Source organism: Lotus japonicus, chromosome 4 (genome assembly GCF_012489685.1).
Source record: "Lotus japonicus ecotype B-129 chromosome 4, LjGifu_v1.2".
Lineage (NCBI taxonomy): Eukaryota > Viridiplantae > Streptophyta > Magnoliopsida > Fabales > Fabaceae > Lotus > Lotus japonicus.
The window spans coordinates 55538737-55545413 of NC_080044.1; positions in this window are offsets into that span (position 1 = coordinate 55538737).

The window sequence follows — 6677 nt, forward strand, 5'->3', positions numbered from 1 at the left end:
AAACGGTTTTAATATTGTAAAAATAAATTGATAGCTTAAAATCCACAAATTAAGGACCTAATGTGTATATATTCTCCTTACATAATCTCACCCCCTCACTGGCTGATAAGTGTCACAGCCACAACAATTCACACAAATTCATTAATTGCATTGATTTCCCTATAATTTGGTTTTGTTGTTCCCCATTAAGTGTAATTTTCAAAATCATTTCCGATAAATCAACCTTCTTATTGTTGATTTCATCTCATATTCAAAAGGTGTTTTTGCCATCCTTATTCTGCAACTTTTTAGTTTCAACCTTCTCATATCAAAAGATATTTTTTTCGCACTTTCTATTCATTTTAGTTGTTAGATCTGAATTTTTTTATGTTTTTTCTCACTATCCATTCAACTGTTAAATCTGAGTTTTCTCCGTTAACTAATCCTGAGTTTTTGGCCTTTTCAATTGCAGTTGTTGAATTGACAACAAAAGATATTTTTTCACACTTTCTATTCAATTGACATGTTAGATCTGAATTATTTCTGGTTTTCCCACTATCCATTCAATTGAACGGTTAGATCTGAATTTTTTTCGTTAACTAATACTGATTTTTTACTTTCTCAATTGCAGTTGTTGAATGGACAACAAAATGTATTTTTTCAAACAAACTTTTCATATCAATCGAATTTTTTGCATGCAAATTTTTATCAATCAACCTTCTCATATCAAAAGGTATTTTTTCCCACTTTCTATTCAATTGACCAGTTAGATCTGAATTTTTTTTGTAAACTAATACTGAGTTTTTATCTTTTACAATTGTAGTTGATGATTACCAACAAAAGGTATTGAAAGTTGTCAAGAAAGTGAAATAAGCTTTTGAAAGTTGTCAAGAAGGAAAAGATATGAGGAAATTATATTCTTGTTTTTTTATGTGGATTTCGTTTTGACCATACGTGGTCTAAATTTAATTTTATTTGTTGACCTATATCATTATCGTTGTTTTGAAGTCTGCTGGCCATATGTGGTCTAAACTCAATATCAGTTTTTCTTGGTCTAATTGCCTACTTTGATGTCTTTGCCTGGCAATTAGTTATTTCAATAAATTATTCGGATTATGGAATTCGCAAGTACTTCTGAGTTCAATTTCAATTTACTATGTTTAATGAGGAATACCTTCCAAAAAACATTAGATTTAAATTAGTGTTCAATATATAAAAATCATTTACGAAAACCATTTTTTAAAAATATTCAAAATTTAATCATCTAATTTGGTGAGTCTGATTTGAAGGAGAAAATTAAAGTTGAGTAAATGCATTTCCTTTCTAAAAAAACGGTTTTAATATTGTAAAAATAAATTGATAGCTTAAAATCCACAAATTAAGGACCTAATGTGTATATATTCTCCTTACATAATTAATTATTATTCTTTATTACCGAATAAATATAAAAAATGAAATGATGACCTATATCAGGTTCAAATTGAGAATTTAGTTTTTTTTTTCGATGGTTGTGGTGGGCTCAACACCCAAAACTACAAGCCTCTAAAATACACGGTTGAGGCATTGTCAGCCAAAAAAGGAACCGAACAGAAACTAGGAAGGGAATCAAAGACACGAAGCCCCAGTCCTTGACTCATACCATGCTTAGCCAGAGCATCCGCCACCGAATTTGCTTCACGAAATACATGACCCCAAGACACGAGTTCAAAATTCCCTAGCAACTTTTGTATTTCCCCAGGACATGAGAATTTAGTTAATACATTATGTTTTCTTGCATTAATTTAAAAAAGGAAAATGATTGATTATTCTTTGCCTAAATCAACTTTAAATCAGGAGAAAAACTTTGGGTATTAATGTTTGATTGATTCCATGTTCAAAATAAAAGAATTTCGTTATTCAATTTGAGATTTTTGATAAATAATCACTGTTTCCTTAATGAGATACAAATTTTCGTTTTTTTATATTTTATTAAAAAACTGAATTAACACATTTTTTTTATTCAAAATCAAATATCACTATTATTTGTTTCAAGTTAAAACAAAAATCGGAAAAATTCTATATCAGAGCTTCACTAAGAAAAATCAATGTGTCAAGTTAAAAAAAAGTAGTATACCTGAGTATGACGTTAAAAATATACACTCAATATTTTGCTTAATTTTTTTAACAACATATTGAGTGTTGAGTTAAAATATACATTATTAACTTAAATTAGGAAATTATATTAAATAAGGAAATTAAATTAAATGAGAACTATTGAGTTTTTTTTTTTCATTTTGAGAAATAAAATGCATTTACTTAACTTTAATTTTTTCCAACAAATCAGACTCACCAAATTTTGATAATCAAATTTGGAATGTTTTTAAAAAATGGTAGTATTTTTAACGTAATCAATTAGGACATCCAGCATCACACTTAATTAAATACAATACTTAGTTCAGTGGCCCCATAGATATACAAAAAAAAGGGACCTACATAATAGCGCTAACACATAATACCCAACTAAGCCATATCCACCATCAAGTAATGAACCTCTAAAAGCCAACAGGTTTAAACTTAGGTTCAAGATTTTCCTGGGCCTTGAACCCAGCAATTGGTAAAAAATGACCCTCGCAGTTGGACCCCCCCATCAGTTATCTTAATTGCCTTCAAGCGATTAATTTCACCTAACATTCCATCATCAGCATTGGCCAAGTCATGACGACTGATTTCTAGCTTCTCCACCACGTGTGTTTCAACCTTTCATAACTTGCTATCTGCATCTTCATAAAGCTCACTCCCAGACACTTTCAGTTTTCTTTTCACAATTTTTAGGAGCACTATCATTGATACTTTCTCCATATCCAGCAACATGGGCAGCATGTTCTCCCTCACCATCTGTCACCTATGAGTTCTTTTAAAAGTTAGTAAATGCTACAAAAATTCAAAGATGTCACCTATGTTATAAAAATTGACTGTTTTAAGATGCCCCATAAAAATTAGGTAAGCAGAGGATAGATATGATACATTCATAGAGACAACTCATTCAACTTATGAAAACAAAGAGATATGTAAAAGATTAGGAACTTTGATGAACACAGAGTCAAAGAAATAATTAAATGACTGACATAACCCAAACAACTCCACAGAATGAGAAGACAGTTCTCACCTAATATTGAATAAGATCCATCCCTGATAGAAGTAACAACATCAATGACTCAGGTGCTACCGCATGAATTTATTGCAGGAGGAGTCAAGCTAATTTCTTGTGACTGTTTGTTTAAGATTGTATTCTGATTGTTGATTTGTTGTGCATTGGCGGGTTTCACTCAAGTTACCTATGGTGGGGGTATGTTTTTTTGTTGATTTGGTGGACTGCTCAGGTTGGAGGACAGATCAGATTTGATGCATGGAGAATAAATGTAGAAAAATGTTTGAGTGATCTGGAATTGATGGAACATAGGTTAAGGAAAGAAGCTAGCGGATGCATGAAGGAGCGATCTCATGTGACTTGAGGCATGCTGGGTTACAAAGTATGGTAGATATGACACTATTGTATGGCAAGGGAAAGAATACATATATTTCAATGGGTAGGGAGCTGTATGTTTTTACTTGATTAACTCTTGATCTGTGTACTTTTTTTCCCTTCCTAATGTTTTTTCCCACTGGGTTTTCCTTAGGGAGGTTTTAATGAGGCACAGTTTCTTAAGTGAGGTTGATTACTTGGTGGGTGTTTCGTATTGTACTTTTGATATCATGAGAAGGTTTCCTCATGACTTCCTTATATCAATAAAGTCTTCTCTTAAAAAAAACATGATTAAATTTACTATAAATAATAAGTACAGAAGTTCCCAGTCCCAATCAAGATATCCCATATATTTTGATTAACTTGTAACTAAGGGGTACTCAGAAGAACGGTACAGCAGTTTTGAGTCCCTATAAATCAAAAAATTGCTACACTTTAAACTACTGATACAAGGAATGATGTCAAGCTAATGCATCAAAGTTCAATACATAGATAATTGAAATAAACTAATAAATTTGTGATAGGTAAAAAGAAAATAAACAAGTTGAAACATTAGACGAAGAAAGCAAAATAAAATTGTGCTGCATCCTTCATGTAGAATTGAGTACGAAGGGGTGACTATAACATATTAAAACAAAGGACTAAGATCAGATGAAGGACAAAAGGACAGCAATATAAAAGAAGTACACAAACAAAAGTTACCCTTGACTTCTTTGCTCCAATCAACATCAGAACCATCGCTGGACTTCAACAATAACAGCTGCAAAACCAGAGATTATGAACAAACATGTAGGCTTTAAAGTTTACATGCTAAGGAACAGTTGACAGAAACAGGGAAAATTTTATTTGAGGGAGGGCTTTTCTTTTACAACCCAAACAAAGCAGAGGGCATCACCTGATTCATAGCTGAAGCAAAACGAATTGTGAAATCATCATGCTCAGCACGGATGGCTCCAACATGATTGATTATCACATAATGTCTCTGATACGTGTCTCATGTCAATGTTTTTTTCACAAAGCACAGCAGGAAGTTGCTTCATAAATTTATACAAATTTATCACTTCAGAAGTAAAAGGATTTATCAATAATTTTTTAATAGAAATTACGTGAGACAAATTAACTAAAACTTTATCTGCAATGCATCATATGTTACAAGAACATAAACTTATGAAGTTTTTTATACACTCCAACACCGAAAAAGAACAAACTTTTGCCCCAACAAAAATAACTTTAACCCCAAATGTTTTTATGGTTTTCAACTCATGTATAATTCAACTGACTGAAATACAATATAATAAATTGGTCAATGATCATACTTAGAGCGCACATGAATTATAAAAATTCAGACAGTTAATTCTGTTGTTAGAATCTGTTACAACAGACTCAAAACTACACTGGAGTTCAGTTTCTCAACAGACTATATAGATATGAGAACTCTATCTAGAGTTCATTTCAAGATTTACAATTACTCAGATTACAGAAACTCTCAAAGATTCAGTTCAGAATTTTGTGCAAGAAAAGATAACACCGGATTGAAGTAAAAGGATGAAAGCGGGGCACCTAAACAAATCATCACAGTAATAGGCAAAGAAAAATGCGCCAACGTTTTCAACTACTGATATAATGTTCATTTAATTTTTAAGAATTATAGTTGTGCTTACTGAAGCTTAAAAGAAGTTAGTGGTTTTAAAAGAGTGCTATCAAATATCCGCCAAGGTTGAATCTCATGGAGGAATTCTAGCAAGCTACCTTGGCCAATATTCCGCCATATGCTGCCAAAACCCGTCAACGCGACCACTATTTGTCAAACTCAAATGTGACCTGTTTATGGCTTTCCGCCATAATCCACCATCCGCCATTAACCTCACTGTTTTAAAAGGATCAATATGAGGTGAAGTACTTGAGGCATGCTTACTAAACACATTCTAACCGTTAGGATTTTCTGTTATTGCAAAATAAGTTGTTTGCATTGCAGACATCATGCATCATAGGTCAGAGTTCATGATTCACATATAAACAACAGAATTAAACAAAAAACAATTCAGCCTCATTATTTCATAAACAAATTATTTTGTCTGAAAATTTCATAATTGAACCGTAATTTGCCAATATTCAATCTTGACACACGATGGGTGTTATGATCATACTACTCTCACCACAGAATGCATCTGGAAGTTCATCAGTGAGATAAGGTTTCCAACCCTCTGAGATTCTTCTGGGAACTGTCATAGGATCATCTACAGTTTCCTCAGTTAAATGCCCAGATTCATGGTCCATTATTGTTACTTTATTTTCTTTTGCCACAACTTCCACTGTTGGTTGTGCTCCTACAACACTATAGCGACCCTGCAATCAATCCAATCCCGAATTTCACTAAATAAACAATTAAACCTAAAACTCAAAATCATGGAAATGCCATAGCACACTTACCACATTCGTGGACTGAAAATTTGGCTCTGCAGATTCAAAGAGAAAGCTAGGAGCCTCCTGGTCATCTTCAATAAACCAAAAATGATGAAGAAAAGATGCTCCATACTACCCAACTAAGACTTAAATCCCAAATTTGCAAGTGACTCCAAATAAATCAAATGTAGTCTTATAATTTAAGAGATGAATCTTCAATTTATTGGGGGAATTTAAAAATACTAAACCAAAACCAAAACAACACAGTAGCCAAAAATCACTGACCGTGAGCTAAGCTTGGAAGTGCAGAGCACCTCAATGTGGCAGCTCGAGTGAAACTCCGGTGAGCCTCGGCGGAGAGAGACGGGTGCCGGAAGGAGCAATGTGGCGAGAGAAGGCTAGGGCTTGCGTTGTGGAGGCATTTGCAGAGAGAATTTTGGTTGGGTTGTGAGCTCTTCTTCTGGTGCTTGAAGAATCGTTATATTCATGCACTGAATGAAAACGAATTAAAATTAAAATTCAAAATTAAAAATTCAGCTTAGAGTATAGGCAAAAGACCTGTAAAGCAACTTGGACAGCTGTTTTTTGGCAGCAAGAGATGATGACCTCGCTGTAGGTTGTAGGAGATCCAGAGAATCCAGAAGATGATGATGATGATGATACATGTAGGACAATACAACGTATAGGTAGGGAAGGCATAGCCGAAGGAGGAGGAAAAGGTGTTATTCTGCAGCTAGAGATGGGAGGCAAAAATGGCTTCGAGATGGGAAGCTGATTGCATATACAAACCATG